The 19,368-nt window shown below is 37.5% G+C and overlaps 1 pseudogene; it reads right to left on the minus strand.

The window, feature by feature from the left end:
* LOC125471050 overlaps positions 1 to 19,368 on the minus strand; it is a 119,582-nt pseudogene that overhangs the window by 60,448 nt on the left and 39,766 nt on the right.

Here is a 19,368-nt window from a genome sequence, read left to right on the forward strand (position 1 = left end):
AGTGCAATAGGCGCTTTATGAACAATAAGATCAGGCAACATTACTCACTAGCTTGGAAAAGCATTCTTAAATGTCGTGATATTCTGGCCAAAGGTTTGAGATGGATGGTGGGTAATGATCAGGACATCTTGTTATGGTCCCATAATTGGGCTTTTCCTTACCAATTATTTCGGCTCATCTCTAAAGATCAACAGGCTAATATTAATTGGAATCTTTGAGTTAATGATTGCATTACCAATAAGTGTTGGGATATTAATAAGATTGAACAACTTGTTAGCCTAGAGATTGGTAAGAGAATTTGTAATATTGTCATTCCGCAGGATGATTCCAGGGATAAACTTATTTGGGGCTGCTCTAAAACTGGTCTCTTTTCAGGTAAGACATCTACATGGATTCAAAATAATAGTCAGAATCCAGATGTCAAAAGTGGGTTGATTTTACGCATGTGGCTCCCCCTGAGGTTAAAATATTTGCGTGGATGTTCTTACATAACCGACTACAAACTAAAGGAAGGCTTGGTAAGTTCATAAAAAACATTGATCCTAAGTGCCCTTTATGCATCAAGGAAGAAGAAACTCAGTCATATCTTTTCTTTAATTGTGATTTTGCAAAATTAGTTTGAAATGCTTGTAATATTATTGTGCCAAGTAATTTAAATGCTTATTTCAATGGGTTTATTGATTAGCTTTCTAATCTTTGCCATGCTGATAATGACGGACTTTGTGATTGAGCCAGCTGATAATGACAAACTTTATGATTAAGCCAGGTTTTGATTATTTGTTGGCAAATATGGAATGATAGAAATAATAAACATTTGAAATGTACTAATCCTTACCATGTGATAACTAGGGCTATTGCTCTCCTTTTGGGGAACTCCTTTCAAGAAAATAAAAAAAATCCACACAAGAAGTCTTGATGATAACTTATCAAACATTAAATGGTATCTTTCTGACCCCAATTTTATAAAGCTAAACTTTTATGGGTCAGTTAACCTTCATAATGCAGCTGCCGGTTTTGTTTTAAGAAATGATCAAGGGAGAGTTTTGGGAGGAGGTTCGTTCAACGTTGATGGAGTTATGCTATCAGAGGCAGAGGCTATGGTGCTGAAGGAGGTACTCTCTTTTGCCCTTAAAAAAGGTGTTTGTAAGATCCAAGTGGAAGGCGACTCAAGATTAGTAATCTAGTCTATCCTTGGTGATTGGTCTGTCCCCTAGAAACTTGAGTGCTGCGATAGTAATAATTAGAAGACTAGCAACAAAATTCCAAGCCATCTCTTGAAGACACGTCTATAGGGAAGCTAACTTTGTTGCAGATGCCTTTGCTAAAAATAGGCTCAGTTTACATTCTAATCATATCTGGGATGGTGTTGTACCAAAGTTTGTTGGCCCAACCATAAAATTTGATTTGGCTGGTGTTGGTTGTACCCGTGGTTTCTCGTTTTAATATTAGTCTTTGTTCATAAAATAAAAAATAAAAATAAAAAACATACTTATGTAGAGAACTTTGAAAAAAAAGTGAAATGTAAATTAAAAAAATACTTAAGTAAATATTTATTTAAAGAATAGACAGCTTAGTTCTAAAACAAAATGGACCTAACTTGAAAGAAAAGCCCTTATTTCAATTAAACCACCTTGATTCCTTCCCCATAACTTTCTCTAAGGCTAGTCCAGACTCCCAATCTACCATCATTTGGTTAGTTGAATAATTTATCTAGCATTTACGCCTTTCTTTTCCTCATTTTTCTTTCCCCTCTCTCCCTCTCTCTTCTCTGCAACAAATCCCATTTTCTCTATAGCAAAACCCCATCATCTTCTCAATCTACTTGAGCTGTCGTGAATTTTCGTTTTCTTCTTCAGTTTTTCTTAATATTAGTGGGTTTATCGATTGATGTTGGGTGCAGGAGTGCGGGTTTGAGGATTTGGGTTGTGGGTGGTTGATCATAAAGATGTGAGGTGAGATTTGCAACGAGATTGGGAGTTGCATCCTCTGCCGCTTAAACCACCAACTATTGCCGCCTTGAGTGCCTAGGCAGCCACCTAAATCCTCCCCACCTTACCTAAATGTCTTAGCCTAATTCAGGTTGGAGCTCCACCCCGGAGCGCCTAGGAGCCGTCTATGCCGATTTTTAATACACTGTTATTTCTTAAACTGAACAATGACTATTTTCTTAAACTGAACACTGACTATCTCTAGAACTAAACACAGATACTATCACCATTCTTAGACTGAGCATGGGTACTATCACTAGTTCTTAAACTGAGCAATCAAATCAACTAGCAAAAATGCTTACCAGTTGAGCAAGCAAGAAAGCTCCAAGTTGGGGAAGTCATGGGTGTTCAACAAAAGATCAGCTATGAGACTTTATGACAAAAATAAGGCTTGGCTCACAATAATCACTTGTAAGTGCAACGCTGCCATCATTTGCTTGGGCCTATTCCTTAAAGATCTTACATGAAACTTGTCCTACATTATGAAAAAAAAAAGTAAATAAAATCATAAGCCTAAAGAATTATATTCCCACCGAGAAGAAGTCAGTATAATTCATAAGCCTAAAGAAGAATACTATTATTAGTGCCTTGTAACCTCCAAGGACAACGCCAGCAGCAAAGATCTCCATCAATTTCTAGTTGTTTGGCTATAGAGATGGCTTCACTCGATCCTTTGATATTGTCATGACAGTTCCTAGTAGAACTGTAAAAACATAGTCAGGCTCATTTAGAACTATAGTGTTCTAATGGTAATCTATGTTTGTACCGTACTTGACCAATCCCGAAATTACCAAGCACTGGTTAATGTCATACCTTCAAGGACCCACTAAGGGGTTTATACTGAGGCACCCTTGCTGAAGTACAAGAGTTTCCCTTTAACCAGGAGGCCAATCACAGCACAACACATGTCAACGTCAGAGTAAAGCTCATGGAGTCCCACATCGACCATAAACAAAAGCTAGAAACTCTCCTCAACTATAAAAGAAGACCATTCTTCTACAATTAATCCATAATGTCATTACTGTACTTAAACTAGTCATTATAACCCACTAATGATGATTATTCTTGAACCTATGTATTTGTGTAAATCCTTCACTATTAATGAGAATTCATTTACTCCGTGAACGTAGCCAAACATAGGGTGAACCACATACATCTTGTGTTTGCTTCCCTATCTCTAATTCTTTACATAATATCTTCACTAGTCGATCGAAGCAACCGGGCAAGGTCACAAATTTGACACTTTACATTGTTCCAAAGTCCCATCAATTTTGTTCTTTACATAATATCTTCACTAGTCGATCAGAGCAACTGGGCAAGGTCACAAATTTGACACTTTACGTTATTCCAAAGTCTCATCAATTTTGTTCTTTACATAATATCTTCATTAGTCGATCATAACAACCGGGCAAGGTCACAAATTTGACACTTTACGTTGTTCCAAAGTCTCATCAATTTTGTGCATCAACAATTTGGTGCCGTCTGTGGGAAGTGAAACTTATTCCTACTCTCTCCAACTTTGTCAAGCTAGTTTCCATTGTTCGTACACACTCATTTGATTAGGCATCCCACTCTAACATGAGGAGTGAAGGAAGCTATAGCACACTCCCCTCGTCCCTAATATGAGGCAGGGAAAGAATGAACGAGAGAAGTTTGCTCTTCAGACTAAGGTCGAAGAGCTGAAGGCTCAGAACAACAAGATAGCAATGAAGAATGAGATCCTCTAAGAGCAGTATGAGAAGCTCTTCCAGATGCTCCATGATGCTAGGTATACTTAATCACATGAGCCTATTGCCTTTATGGATGTCAACTATCACCTGGGTGCCTCCCAACACGGGGGTTCACCGATCTTCAACATGGATATTCCAAATGAGGAGTGAGCTACTCATCAATGGTTGATCAATGCAAGACTTCTCTCAACCCAACTGCTTTGACCTGAATTAGAAGAAGTGGAGGAATGCACCTCCTTGCAAACGAAGTGGAAGGATCGAAGGCTATTTATCATGACTGTCGAGACTTCTTAAGGAAGCGTCGAGAAAACCTCATCCATATAAGCTCAAAGATCAATGACCCAAGGGTTTCTGAAAAACTCGGTCCTCTACCATGACCCAGGCTAACTACCAATGTAGGGAAGGAGTGACAAGTCCTCGAGGAACATGAGGGTGCAGGAGACTTGAATGACTTCCGACAGACATGCCCTAGAAGACAATATTGTGAGTCCAAGGAAAAACCACATGCCCTTGATCAAACTTCCCTACTTCCAAAATGTGATGGAAACTTACAAAGGAAAGCTCCAGTCGTACATGACTCTACTACATGACTCTACTCAGGACACCTTTGTCCTACAGCTCCTTTAGGAAGTAAACAATTTGAAGGCTCAACAACATGCCGAGATAAATTACTGGAATCAACCAAGGCTCAACCCTCTTACAACGAAGATCTTTAACGCACCTCTCCAAGCCAAGACAAAGCAAAAGCTCGGCTTACAACTATATACTGGAACGGAGGATCTGATTGAACACCTTAACCTTTTTTAGTCCACCATGGCATACCTGATGTATACTGATGAAGAAATATGTCTTCTCTTCCACTCCACCCTCTCTGGTGGAACCTTGCACTAGTATTGTCGTCTTCCACCTAAGACAGTAGATTCCTTTAAGGAACTAAGGAAACTGTTTGTCTTTCAACACATTTTTTAGACCGATCGCTTGCACTCTGTAGACGACTTGTACACTTTTCGCCAGAAGTCAGACGAGTCACTGCGTGAGTATGCCGGCCATTTCAAGCATGAGTATTCTCATTGTGCTAAAGCAGATGACAAGGCTGCCATTAAGGCCTTCACGGCAGGCCTACATAACTATTTCTTCAAATACATGATAAATGCCAGCACTTAGAAGACTTGCTCTGAGGTGATGGCACAGGATTACAACCATGCATCTGTCAAAGTGAGAAAACCTCAACCTTCCAACAAAAAGGAAGTGGGAGCCAAATCTAACCAAGTGAGAAAACCTCAACAAAAGGATAGTAAGGGACACTATCACGATAACCTAGGGTATCATTACAATAATGCCTGCCTTCAGGCAGTCAATGCAGTAGGCCAAGCGCTGGTTAAAACAGGCCCTACCCCAAGGTATGAGACATACACACCTTTGAATGCCACATACGTAGCCATTTTCCTTAGTATAGCTCACTTGATACCAAAGCCAAAGCTAAGGTAGCCAGATTATAAGTCCACGAAGAACACGGGCATGTTTTGTTGTACCATAAGTATAACGGCCATGAGAACGAGAAATGTATCACCCTCCATGACCATATCGAAGTTTTGGCACGCGAAGGGAAAATTGATCAATTCCTTTTTCACCCTCTAAAGGATAACCATAACCAACATCAGGTGAACATGATATATTCTATCAGTGGTGGCACACCCATCTCTGAATCTTCCAATAAGGCCATGAAAAATAGTGAATGAACTTTAAGTTTTCGCCACCAAATGTTTCATGTGGAAGACATCAGAAGAGGTAAGTATAAAAAGCCTAACTAAGATCCTATATGTTTCTACCCAGAGAAGGAAAGAGGCATTGTCTACCCTCAGAACGACCCACTGATCGTGGAGGCTCACATAGCCAACTTTGATGTGCAACAAATCCTTGTAGACACAGGTGCTTCGGTCAATATCATGTTCGCTGAAGCTTCCAGGGCACTTAATGTAGCTGAACACTTGCTCGATCCCTCAATTACTCCCCTAATAAGCTTTTCTGGTGATATCATATAACCTTTAGGGAGTATACACTTACTACTCACCGTTGGTACAGGCCCTTACACAGATACTATTACCAATAACTTCATTGTGGTCGACTGCTCGATGGGGTACAATGTCATCTTTGGGTGCAAGGGCATCAATGATCTTAAGGCCATGGTATCCACATATATGTTGTTGATGAAGTTTTCAACACTTTTTGGCAATGGTTACATCAGAGGAGATCCACTTAGTGCATGATCATGCTACAACACTTCAGTCAAGAAACAACATTTGCTTGTGCCAAAGGAAACCCTCTCTATACATAACCAAGTCATGAAGACCAGCCCGGATGAAGCCAACTTGGCTCTTCGTGATGGCAACGGTCAACCTGACGATCCTTGAGATGATTCTTTCACCCAGCAAGCATAGCCCGCTAAAGAGTTAGCCAAGGTCTCTATCTCCAAAGACTATCCAGATCGCATGGTGAAGATTGGCACAACCTTGTCACCACCCATTCGGTTAGCATTGATCTTTTTTTTGTAGGAGAACACCAAGGTCTTCGCTAGGTCATATGAAGACATGCCAGGCATATCTCTTGATATCATCTATGATCACTTAAGTATTAACCCCAAGACTAAATCGATGAGACAGAAGCAAGGATCTTATGATGCTGAATAATACGAGGCAATGAAGGCAGAAGTTGAAATACTCAAAGACATATACTTCATCCGTGAAGTCAACTATCCAATGTGGGTAGCAAATGTTATCCTTGTTAAGAAAAATCCGACCAAGGAAAACCTCTTGCTTCAAAAAGTTTTATGGAGAATGTGTGTCGACTACATTGACCTCAACAAAGGGTGCCCAAAGGATAGTTTTCCCCTCCCTATCATGTTGGAAATGTGCCCTAAAACCAATCATATGATGATACTTTATGGACATTTCACATGTTAAACTAATCTAGTTTAATATTAAGGGCAAACATTATTGTTTGAGCCGTCTCATATAAATATTATATGCTTAAACGATAAGTCCAAGGAATATGTGATTGGAAGAATGCGATCTAAAGAAGTTAGATTCATGAGACCATTCTTTCGTTGACACATCCTAAACGTTCCTGATCATAGGATTGTCAATTGGGCATTAACAGTCCGTTAAGATCAGTACGTGCTATGTCTTCTCTCAGGGAGAGTGACTAGTCTCGAGTCATTGGTGTGTGTGACATCAAGACAAGTACGTAGGTGCTCAATAGAGAATGAGTTCACTAAACACGATCAACGAAGAGTTTTCATATTCATGTCACATGAGAACTCATGGTTGGGATAATGCAAATTAGTCTTTTGACCTGAGGCATCACAGTTGTCTTGTGGTTAGGTCCTTAATCTTTGATTATGTCAAAGTCACTCCATCATGAGGGTGTCCATGGCATCGTTGGGGTTAAGCCACTTAGCCATGGAGGCAAGTGAATGCGCAACAAGGGATCTCTAACCTTCAAACTGTTTGAGGGAGAATACTCTATGATATGATTTAGAATCTCTGGCCAGAGTATGAATGAGATGTTGGAATGCGTTCCAGATCACATTCAAGGTAATCATATAAGTACAAGATTCACATTGGATAGTAGACATGAATAAACTATCAAACCAAACAATGTGGTCAAGAGTATTGTATTAGAGAAAGACCGTATTGCATTTGTAATCCTAAACTGAATAGGTTCTCCACCTCTTCTGATTAGCTTGGGTAACCATGACATGCTGCTAGGCATCAACCATGGTTTGTGGAAGCCCTAAAAGTGTATTATCACTAACGGGAGAATTGAAAGTAAGTTTCAATTCACAATCGATTAGAAAGAGTTTTAATCGCCCACTGCCTCGCTAAAAGGAACCTAATGGATTGTTCACCGAGTAAGGTAGAGTTTGAAGAAACAACGGAGATGAGTAAGAATAATTAAATGGTTTAATTATTTATCTAAGGCTAGGATTAATTAATATGTTAATTAATCAAACGAATAAGTTCGTTAAAGACCTCGGGTTAGTTTTGGGCCGCAAGGCCCAATGGGATTTGAATGTCAAGCCCATTAACTCAAGTTGTATGACAACTTGAATAAAACAAAGGGCTTGAAAGCCCAATAAACCTATAGGCCGGCCATGTGTAAAAGAATAGGGCTTTTGGTCCATTAGGTCACTTATTTGAAGGGACTATATAAAGGACTTTATAGCCTAAAATTTACTAAGGGTTATTTTTGGGGAAAGGATGAGAACACAAGCTCTCATTTCTCTCAAAAATTTTGGCCACCTTGGAGGGATCATCTAGCAATCAAACTCCTCCAAGGTCACTCATTTCTTCTTCATTATGCCTTGGTGATGAATCATTAGAGGTTCTCAATTTTGGGAACTTGGAGAAACCTTTTCATCCATCCAAATCCATGGATCTAAGATGCAAGGAATGAAGGCCCTCTCTTTGGGTGATTAGCCTTTGCTTATGCAAAGAGGAATATACAAAGGTATTGATTTCTCAACTCACTTTGTTTTGAGTTGAGTCTTGGTTCACCTATCTACTAGGCTTTGAAGTTCATGGGTTAAGTTTTGTTTTTGAGTGCATATAAACATGATTCCGCCTTTTAATTGTTAATTGCATGTTGTTGATGTTGCTCAAATGAACTTGTTTTTCACAAATCTTCCTTCAAGTGGTATCAAGAGCCTAAGTCTAGTAGTTGGTGAATCCTTTTGGGTTTTGTAGTTCATAGTTTGTGATTTGAATGTTGTAATTGTTACAAGCTTTATTCTTGCTTCTTTGAATGTAAATTTTGTTAGAAAATTTGCCATCTCAAATGTTGTAGATGTAGTTCATATGAGCATGAATTTTGGAGCTAAAATTTGGTGCCATGTTTTTGGGGAAATTCGGCCAAATCCAAAGGGTGGATTTTTGGGTTCTTGTTTGACTTGTTAAAAGTGTTTTAAAGTGACTTTTGGAACCCCTATGTACCCTAGTATGGTTGTATGTTATTTCCCTTAAGTTTGAGTGGTTTTGGTATGTTTTTGGGTGAAGAATGTTCATGGAGCTCTTATGGGTTTTCATGGATGTTCTTCATTGTTCTTGATATGTTCTTGCCAAGAACAAAATGTTTGGTGTTTTGATTCAAAGTTTTGATTTATTTCATAAAGTTTTTGTTTTGAAATATTTCTTATGTTTAAATATATTAGATATTTATTTTGGAAAATTAAAGAAATTTTAGTGGGTTGGTGTGTAATGATTTATTCCATTACACACACCCCACTTACAAAAAACTTTGAAATTTTTATACACTTTGTTTCAAGTGGCCGGCCACCCTACTCAATTAGGGTCCTTGTGGGGCTTTTATGCAATTATATAAAGTTTTGATACTTTTGTGTATTTGCATTTTGACCCAAAAGTTTACGTTTTTACGTAAAGGTCCAAAATCACTAAAAGGACAAATTGTTTTGCTCCTTTAATGAAGTTTTATTTTTTGTGGAAATTTTTGGGTTCTAGTTGTAATTACATGAAGTAGTGGACTTTTGTGTTTTTACAAAGTGACACCAAAAGTTTAAGTTTTTGCAAAATAGCCCAAAAGTTGAGGTTAATTGCACTATGGCCCAAACAAGTTGAGGTCATAGCATTTTGGCCCAAATTAGGTAGAGAACAAAATTGTTTTGTCTCTTTAAATGAGAATTGGATTTTCATTTCATTTAGCTCCATTTAAATCAATTCTATGGATACAAAAACCAAATGAAAATGTTGCATTCAAGTTTAATTAGTTAAAGCGTTAATTAATTAAAGCAAGGGTGATTATGAACCTTAGCCTACGATAATTGAGCTATGTGAATGGCCGTTTCAAATTTGTTTGAACCATGGGAATGAGTAGATTAAATTTTGGTTGTAATTTGATATGATCAATTGTTGTAAAAGAGCATAAGCTCTTCTTTACTTTAAAGTAATTTGATTTGATCAATTGTTGTAAAAGAGCATAAGCTCTTATTTACTTTGAAGTACTCCTTTCTTGTTTTATTCGATATGCATGAAATTGGAGTAGTTGGGTCCAACGCCCAATAAGACAACACGCCTTAATGTGATTAAACGCGTAACTAAAATCAATCACCATCCCTAGACCGAGATTCAACACTAGGCTCGTGTTGAATTGAATCAAAGGTTCATAGTCATCCTAAGGCCCTAAGGCAACTATATAGTCCATCAATGAATGCAAACCTTATGTTAGTAGTATCATATACTCTTGCTTTAAAAACCGTTTTAAAAGCTTAGTGGGAGTATTATATACAACTAAATCAATCAAATGGACCAATAGTTGTAATAGGACCAAAATGTTTTAATTGGATTAAAATGTATGTTCATATGTGATGAGACCTAAAACCCTCAACAAACCATTATTAAGTTGATAAGCGAGAGATGCTTTGAATATCTCTTCGTAGGCCTTCCACCGTGGTGGGCTTCAATCGTTTGTGACTCATGCACCGGCTTCACCCTATAATGGGGAAGTACAAAGTATGTGCTTACATCCAGGAGGAGTCCATAAACATATGATGAGGTGAGTGTAGACAACGAGTATGACCAACATGATATAATTCTGAGGTTGTGCTTGAACCTCTACATAAACTAAGCATGGTGGCAATAACTTAACTAAGTGCATTGGTGCCAACATGATATAATTCTGAGGCATTCATTCTCTAGAGGCCAAACTAGATGGGTAATTACAAGAGTTGTAAATGACTAAAGTGTTATTCTCTCATCATTATTTTTGCTAACCAAAATGATATAATTCTGAGGTGGGCTTGGTAATGGTGAGTCTCCCATACCCTGCTAAGAGTTCAACAAAACTCTCGAATTCCGATGAGGGATATGGCATTTGCCAAAAATAGTGGGTGGTGCTATTTGATTTAAAGACCCGAATCAAATGGCTTAAAATCAATCAATTTATATTCGTTATGTATTTGTTTACCAATATATTTGCAAACGCTATCCAAAACTTGACAAAGAAAAGCCGAATGCTTTAATTTCCGGACTTAGTTCTACAATCCCATCGATTGTCTTTAATGGCTTGTAGATGTAACTAAGTAGTCTCATCCTCACAATCTTCCTATTGATAATGTATCATTGGAAGAATATGTTAGATAAGTCTAACATGAGAAGGACAACACTTTTAATGTCATAATTCTTCAAATACAAATTGTTGTATGAAGAAATAAGAGTTGCTTTGAACAACCCTTAATCAACACAAACTTTAGTGCTTGTCTCTTTGTTACACGAACAAGGAACTTGAGAAGTAAGCACAAGGGCATGGACACTTTATGTGCCATGATTCTTCACTTACAAATTGTTGTATGAAGAAATGAGAGTTGCCTTGAACAACTCTTGAAAGTTTGTTATTATGTTTAGAACATAATGGTTGGTTGACAAAAATAGTCCATTTATATGGACTTATGATGATTTTGAATCATTGAGTGTTGAAGTGTTAAACCACTTAACGAGACGGAAACTAGGCAAGGACTTCACCTTTGTGTCCCTATCCTAATGGTTCACTAAGTTTATTGTAAACTATATAGTGAACAATAACCGCACGCTCTCCAAATCGTTTGATGTGTATAACACATTTGAAATAAGTCTCAAGAGAGATAGTGGGAGTTTAGGGACCATGACTATTGTAGTCAAAGGAGAAGTCAAATGAAGAAGGCAAAATAACTCCAAGGGAACAAACTTTCTTTATGAAAGGATGGACATTAGAAGGGGTATTTGCAAGAAATGTCTTGCAAGTGTCAAGAACACACCTTTCGAAGGTGTTGTAATATGTTCTTGAAATAGTTCAAAACAGTTGGTTCTTCTACTTGAATGCTTGATTCCATATTAGTAACTATGTTTTACAATTGTTGTAAAAGTGTGCTAATAAAAAGTAGAAGATTAATGAGAGAAGAGAAAGTACTTCACATTCGGAAAGTGAATAAAATATAGATCTCTGCGAAAGCGGATTGTACTTACTTCCTCATATGAACTACCAAAGAAATTGGAAAATACTAAAGATTGTCTTTACATTCCAATTTTAAGGGACTTAAATCCGTCACTATAGTAGAGATGGATAAATGTTTTGTTTGACAAAACATTGTTCTTTATTAATCAATAATTAGATTATTGTAATTTAATTGGTTGTCTCTATAGTAGAGATGATGTGGTAGTTTAACTGTTTAGAATACGATGATGCTTAAAACCCAAAAGGTTGCAAGGTAGTGACTAATCCCAACTGAGTTGTGATACCTCTAAAACATAAGTTACGAGTTGGTCATAGATGGATGCTTTGGATCGTTAGATCCGGATCCAATACCTTCTTGTTAAAATTGTATAGAGGCGAAATGTTCGAATCTTTATTCTTTTGGAAAGAAGAAAGAATCACAAATTTGTTGAGGTTAATTCACTTAGATGTTAGTGGCACTTGTCCACAACATAATACTACTCATGTTGTATGACATTCACCGAAGATCACTCTCGGTTGGATTATAGTTTATTTTGAATAAACACAAGTCCGAATACTTTGCAAAAGGTTTCAAAGAATTCAAGAAATGTAAGTAGATGAGTAAGACGTCTAAAGTATTTACCTCCTTAGATTTGATCCAAGGAAAAAGTAACACTTTAGATTAATTTCCTTGAAAAATATCAAGGAAAGTAGCATCGTAAGATAATGAATTTCTCCATTAGGAGAAGAATGAACATGAATAAGATTTAGTTCGTTGGACATTATCAATTACCCTTATATATATGATATATACTTCTAAGACAACCTAGTTCCTATACCACAAGCTCCAAGGTAGTCCAGAAGGATTTATAAACCGTCTCAGTTGAATGGTTTGGACATAATATGGGTTTTCGAAACCATTATTAAAATAGTCTTGATAATATATGTCTAAAACTATAAATCACAAGACAGGTTAGTTGTAGAGATCCATCCATCATGGATCTTAGCAAGCTAGTGGGAGCTATAAGCGTCTTATGAGAAAAGATCAATTGTTTGATTTCTCATAAAGATGTAAATGAATCTTTTGTTTACTAGGTTTACAAAAGATTAGTGGGAGTTGATCATATTCCTAAATTTGAATATATATACATGATATATATTAATTTTGAAAATGAAAGGAATTCTTCATCGTTAAAGTTATGACTTTAAACATTCTATAATGATAGAATGTATATGGGAGACAGAGTCTATATACATGGGATGGAAATCTATAATGATAGATTTCAAGATATAATTGGATTATATCAATCCCTAAAATAGACAAGAGATGCTAGGAAGTTTCTCATATGATGATAAACTTCAATTAGAATGACAATTCTAGTGAGACTAGGAAGTTGTTCTTCTCAAAGGGAATATACCCTTTGACTCCCAAAGAAATAATGCGTAAATAGAATCCTTTATGCATACGCAGAAAGGTGATTTATGTATTTCATATTGTATGAAAACATTGATATAAGTTGTACCTAGAACGGTACAAGATGATATCAGTGCAAGCCCAGGATCAGAACCATGGCAACTGTGAAGTGAATCCTTAGGTATTTAAGAAATACTAAGGATGGATTCCTCAAGAATGAGGAAGAATTAGAGTAACGTAATGGAAGCGTAAATGTATTAGATTATGAATCTAATCCATCATAGAATATCTCTTCATTATGAATGAAGTGATAATGAGATATCTCTTTATTATGACTAAAGAGATATTTGGGTGGAAACGTTAAAAGTAAATGACTTTAATGTGTTCCATCATGTATGCAAAATATATTGCCATATAGAAGCTTACAACATTGTTGTTTGGATGGGAAAGTTCATTTATGAACTCTCCATTCGGTTCCAACCAGAAAGTGTATGACACTAATGGGGCGATAGCTCAAGCCAGGGAATCAAGGTCTCATCAAGGTCCGAACTCAAATGAGAGACTGAACCACATGATTGAGAATCATGTATAATGGTGACGTCGTTATTCTCAAGGTTGCTTCTATGGATAACATATAGATATCCATTGTCTAGGCCTACTACTCAGCCATTTATGAAATGACTACAGAAGAGGTATCATCACTGATGACTAAGCTGATTGGCTCTAGTGCAAGTGGGAGATTGTTGGAAATGTGCCCTAAAACCAATCATATGATGATACTTTATGGACATTTCACATGTTAAACTAATCTAGTTTAATATTAAGGGCAAACATTATTGTTTGAGCCGTCTCATATAAATGTTATATGCTTAAACGATAAGTCCAAGGAATATGTGATTGGAAGAATGCGATCTAAAGAAGTTAGATTCATGAGACCATTCTTTCGTTGACACATCCTAAACGTTCCTGATCATAGGATTGTCAATTGGGCATTAACAGTCCGTTAAGATCAGTACGTGCTATGTCTTCTCTCAGGGAGAGTGACTAGTCTCGAGTCATTGGTGTGTGTGACATCAAGACAAGTACGTAGGTGCTCAATAGAGAATGAGTTCACTGAACACGATCAACGAAGAGTTTTCATATTCATGTCACATGAGAACTCATGGTTGGGATAATGCAAATTAGTCTTTTGACCTGAGGCATCACAGTTGTCTTGTGGTTAGGTCCTTAATCTTTGATTATGTCAAAGTCACTCCATCATGAGGGTGTCCATGGCATCGTTGGGGTTAAGCCACTTAGCCATGGAGGCAAGTGAATGCGCAACAAGGGATCTCTAACCTTCAAACTGTTTGAGGGAGAATACCCTATGATATGATTTAGAATCTCTGGCCAGAGTATGAATGAGATGTTGGAATGCGTTCCAGATCACATTCAAGGTAATCATATAAGTACAAGATTCACATTGGATAGTAGACATGAATAAACTATCAAACCAAACAATGTGGTCAAGAGTATTGTATTAGAGAAAGACCGTATTGCATTTGTAATCCTAAACTGAATAGGTTCTCCACCTCTTCTGATTAGCTTGGGTAACCATGACATGCTGCTAGGCGTCAACCATGGTTTATGGAAGCCCTAAAAGTGTATTATCACTAACGGGAGAATTGAAAGTAAGTTTCAATTCACAATCGATTAGAAAGAGTTTTAATCGCCCACTGCCTCGCTAAAAGGAACCTAATGGATTGTTCACCGAGTAAGGTAGAGTTTGAAGAAACAACGGAGATGAGTAAGAATAATTAAATGGTTTAATTATTTATCTAAGGCTAGGATTAATTAATATGTTAATTAATCAAACGAATAAGTTCGTTAAAGACCTCGGGTTAGTTTTGGGCCGCAAGGCCCAATGGGATTTGAATGTCAAGCCCATTAACTCAAGTTGTATGACAACTTGAATAAAACAAAGGGCTTGAAAGCCCAATAAACCTATAGGCCGGCCATGTGTAAAAGAATAGGGCTTTTGGTTCATTAGGTCACTTATTTGAAGGGACTATATAAAGGACTTTATAGCCTAAAATTTACTAAGGGTTATTTTTGGGGAAAGGATGAGAACACAAGCTCTCATTTCTCTCAAAAATTTCGGCCACCTTGGAGGGATCATCTAGCAATCAAACTCCTCCAAGGTCACTCATTTCTTCTTCATTATGCCTTGGTGATGAATCATTAGAGGTTCTCAATTTTGGGAACTTGGAGAAACCTTTTCATCCATCCAAATCCATGGATCTAAGATGCAAGGAATGAAAGCCCTCTCTTTGGGTGATTAGCCTTTGCTTATGCAAAGAGGAATCTACAAAGGTATTGATTTCTCAACTCACTTTGTTTTGAGTTGAGTCTTGGTTCACCTATCTACTAGGCTTTGAAGTTCATGGGTTAAGTTTTGTTTTTGAGTGCATATAAACATGATTCCGCCTTTTAATTGTTAATTGCATGTTGTTGATGTTGCTCAAATGAACTTGTTTTTCACAAATCTTCCTTCATATCATTGATAGACTTTTCCCCTCAACAGGAGGATATGACTTCTTGATTTTCATGGATACTTACTCAGGGTACAACCAGATCCTTATGTATCCTTCTGACCAAGAGCACACAGCCTTCACTATTGATAGAGGGCTATATTACTATAAAGTCATGTCATTTGGCCTCAAGAATGCAAGCGTGACTTATCAAAGATTAGTCGGTTCAATGTTCGCTGAATAAATTGGCAAGAGCATGGAAGTTTATGTTGATGATATGTTAGCTGGAGGAAGCATGCTAACCAACACATCACCAACCTGTCTGAAACATTCACCATCCTAAGGAGGTACCAAACGAGGTTGAGCCCAAACAAATGCGCCTTCGGCGTGGGCTCTTGCAAATTCTTGGCCTTCATGATTAGCCAACGAGACATTGAAGCTAACTCCGAGAAGATCAAAGAAATCCTTGACATGAAAGAGGCAGTATCTTCAAAAGATATCCAGAGCCTTACTGGTAAGGTGGTAACCTTGACCAGGTTCATCTCTAAGGCCAAAGATAGATGTGCTCCTTTCTTCAAAGAACTTAAGGGAAGTAAGAAGTGCATTACATGGGCTAATGAATGTGCTAAGGCATTCAAGAACCTTAAGGAGTACATAAGAAAAGCCACCTACTTTCCAAACCTGAAGTTGGTGACATTTTCATTATCTATCTATCTGTTTCGACCTTAGCAGTCTGTTTTGTTATCATCCAAAAAGATGGTAGTGTTGAATGACCCGTCTACTATGCTAGCAAGGCCTTACAAGATACAGAGACAAAGAACTCCAACATTAAGAAATTAGCTCTAGCGTTGATCATGTATGCTTGAAAACTTCGCCCTTACTTCCAGGCACACTCCACCGTCGTGTTTACCAATCACCGCCTTTGAAAGATACTCCAGAGTCTTGGCCCCTTAGTTGAAATGATCAAGTGGGCAATACATTAGGTGAGTTTGACATCTCTTACCAACTAAAGCTAGCTAAGGCAGTTGCAAATTTCATCACTGAATTCACATATTCTGTTGACATTTCTCTTACACCAGAGGCATTGGCTTTCTTACCCTTAGAGGCTTAGAAACAAGAACCAACCATCCCAGTATGGACTTTGTATGTTAATGGCTTGTTCAACCAATAGGTTTGTGAAGCAGGATTGGTCCTTACTATGCCTGACAAAGTTACAATGAAATATGCTTTTCACTTCAAGTTCACGGCATCAAACAATGAGGCCGAGTATGAAGCTCTTCTGGCAAGCTTATGTTTGGCCAAACACCTAGGAGTTAAATAGCTTAATATCATCGGCGACTCTCAGTTAGTGGTTAACCAAGTCACAAGTAACTTTGATGTTAAGGATAGCTCCATGGTAGCATATCTTGTACAAGCACAACTTTTTCTCAAGCATTTCCACTACCAGATCACTCAAGTCCCTTCATCAAAAAACAATCATGCAGATACCTTAGCTTGCCTCGCCTCACCAGTGGAAGATGAGATTGGAAAGAACATTCATGTCGAGTTGTTGGCAACACCAAACACCATGGCCATAAAAGTGTGCAACTTATAACAGGGTGAAAGTTGGATCACCCCAATTTATAAATTCTATGCTCATGGCACCCCAATTTATAAAGTCCAAGCTAAGCAAATTCAATACTGTTGGAAGAACATACGTACCTTTGTACGAAAGCTTAAATCTCGACAAGCTCCTACAAACACGAATAAGTGTTTTCTTCTTCTATGCACGTCTAGAACCTCGAAGGTCGTCGGGTTGGCTACCATATGTCGAGTTGCCCCTTGGGACCTAGGGAAAATAGTGATAGCCCTAGAGACCTAACTAGAATATGTGAACTTCATGGAAAAGCCTTGTGTTTCTCTCACATTAGTTTCCCTCTTCCCCTAACCCTCCTTATATAGCTTTAGGAAGAGGATGATACAATGAATGAAATACCATTCACATTCCAAATTGAATGGCTTTAGACATTCATCTAATTACTACATTAGTAATTAGGATATTAATATCCTCATGTAGGTGGACTTTTCACCTTATGGAATTTATCATATTAGATAAATCCTACATCTCTCACTCACCTACATAGGGTGTGGCATAAAATCAATCAACATACTTAGTTCACATCCATTCTAGTCTATCTCCTCATTGAGGAGATAGGACGTGTGACCTCGCGAGGAAGAATATACATAACTAGGAGCATTGTCATTAAGCTATCACTAAACTAACAACAATGCAACACTCGGAAGTTCATCGCTTTATACCCCAGATTGTTTGTCATACACCAAACTTGACATTCTTTATCCCTTATTATAAAAAGCAATGTCATGTCTCACAAGTGTCATGTATCTATGTCTTATGTTTGATAACAAACATCAAAAAGACGCTACGCAGCTAATGCATCACATGACATAGTGTTGTCTTCGAACTTGTTGGAAGTATGCCCACAAAGCCACTCATTTGCTGTAATAGCTTTTGGAATACTTATTGTGTTAAACTATTATATGTTTAATGAAGGGCAAAGCTTATTCTTAATCACTATTTATTGTATTTTGAATTTAACCAATAAGGGAATCCAAGGAATGTATTTAATCTAAAAGAGAAGTGATCTAAGTAAGTTAGATTAACAAGACCTTTCTCTTATGTTCATTCCTAAAACGTTCCTAGCCATAGGATTGCCAATTGGGCATTGACAATCCGCTAAGGTTAGTATGTGTTACGTTAACTCAAGCACGAGTATGACTAGTCTCAAGTCATTTAGTGTTGGACACAGAGACAAACACATAGGTGCTCAAAAGGTAATCGAGTACACTGAACAACAATCAAAAGAGAGTTCAAACATACATGTCCTGTAAGAACTCATAAGTTGCAATATGCAAAGTAGTCATTTGACCTGAGGCATCATAGATGTCTAATGGTTAAGTCCTTGATCCTTGATCATATCAAAGGCATTCCATCGAGAGTGTCCACAACATTGTTGGGGTCAAGCTATCTAGTCATGTAGGCATATGAATGCACAACAAGGGATCTCTAACCTTCCATGGTGGAGGGAGAATAATCTGAGATATGATTCGGGAGTCTTTGGCCAAAGCATTCAACTGACTTAGGAAGTTTGTTCCAAATCATATTCAATTGAATCATATAGAGAAGTATCACATTGGATAGTAGGCATGAAACAAACTATCACTCAAACAATGTGATTTCTTATTGTATTAGAGAATGACCGTATTGCATTGTAATTTTAACTAGATAGGTTCTCTAACCACTTCGACTTAGCTTGGGTAGCCATAACATACTGCTAGGTGTGACTCATGGTTTGTGGAAGCCCTAAGGATTAGCAAACACTAATCTTCATCAAAGGGAGAATTGAAATGTAGTTTCAATTCACTATCGATCGTTAAGAGTAACAATTGCCCACTACCTCGCTAATTGGAACCTAATGGACCGTACACCAAGTAAGGATGAAAGTGAAGAAATATAAATGAGATGGATAAGCAATTAAATAGTTTAATTGAGAATGGTCAAGATTAATTAATTAGTTAATTAATCTTACAAAAGGTTCGTATTGGCCTTTTAAGTTGGTTTTGGGTTTCGGGGCCTAAAAGGGTTTTTGGTCCACAAGGCCCATTAAGTTTAGGTTGTGTGACAACTAAAACTAAATGGAAATTAACCCACAAACAAAGTCAAAAACCAGCCAAGGGTGAGTGGTAGC

Source organism: the organism of the source record quoted next, unplaced genomic scaffold (genome assembly GCF_019419815.1).
Source record: "Pyrus x bretschneideri cultivar Hongxiangsu unplaced genomic scaffold, Pyrus_bretschneideri_v1 Contig56, whole genome shotgun sequence".
NCBI classification, from domain to species: Eukaryota; Viridiplantae; Streptophyta; class Magnoliopsida; order Rosales; family Rosaceae; genus Pyrus; species Pyrus x bretschneideri.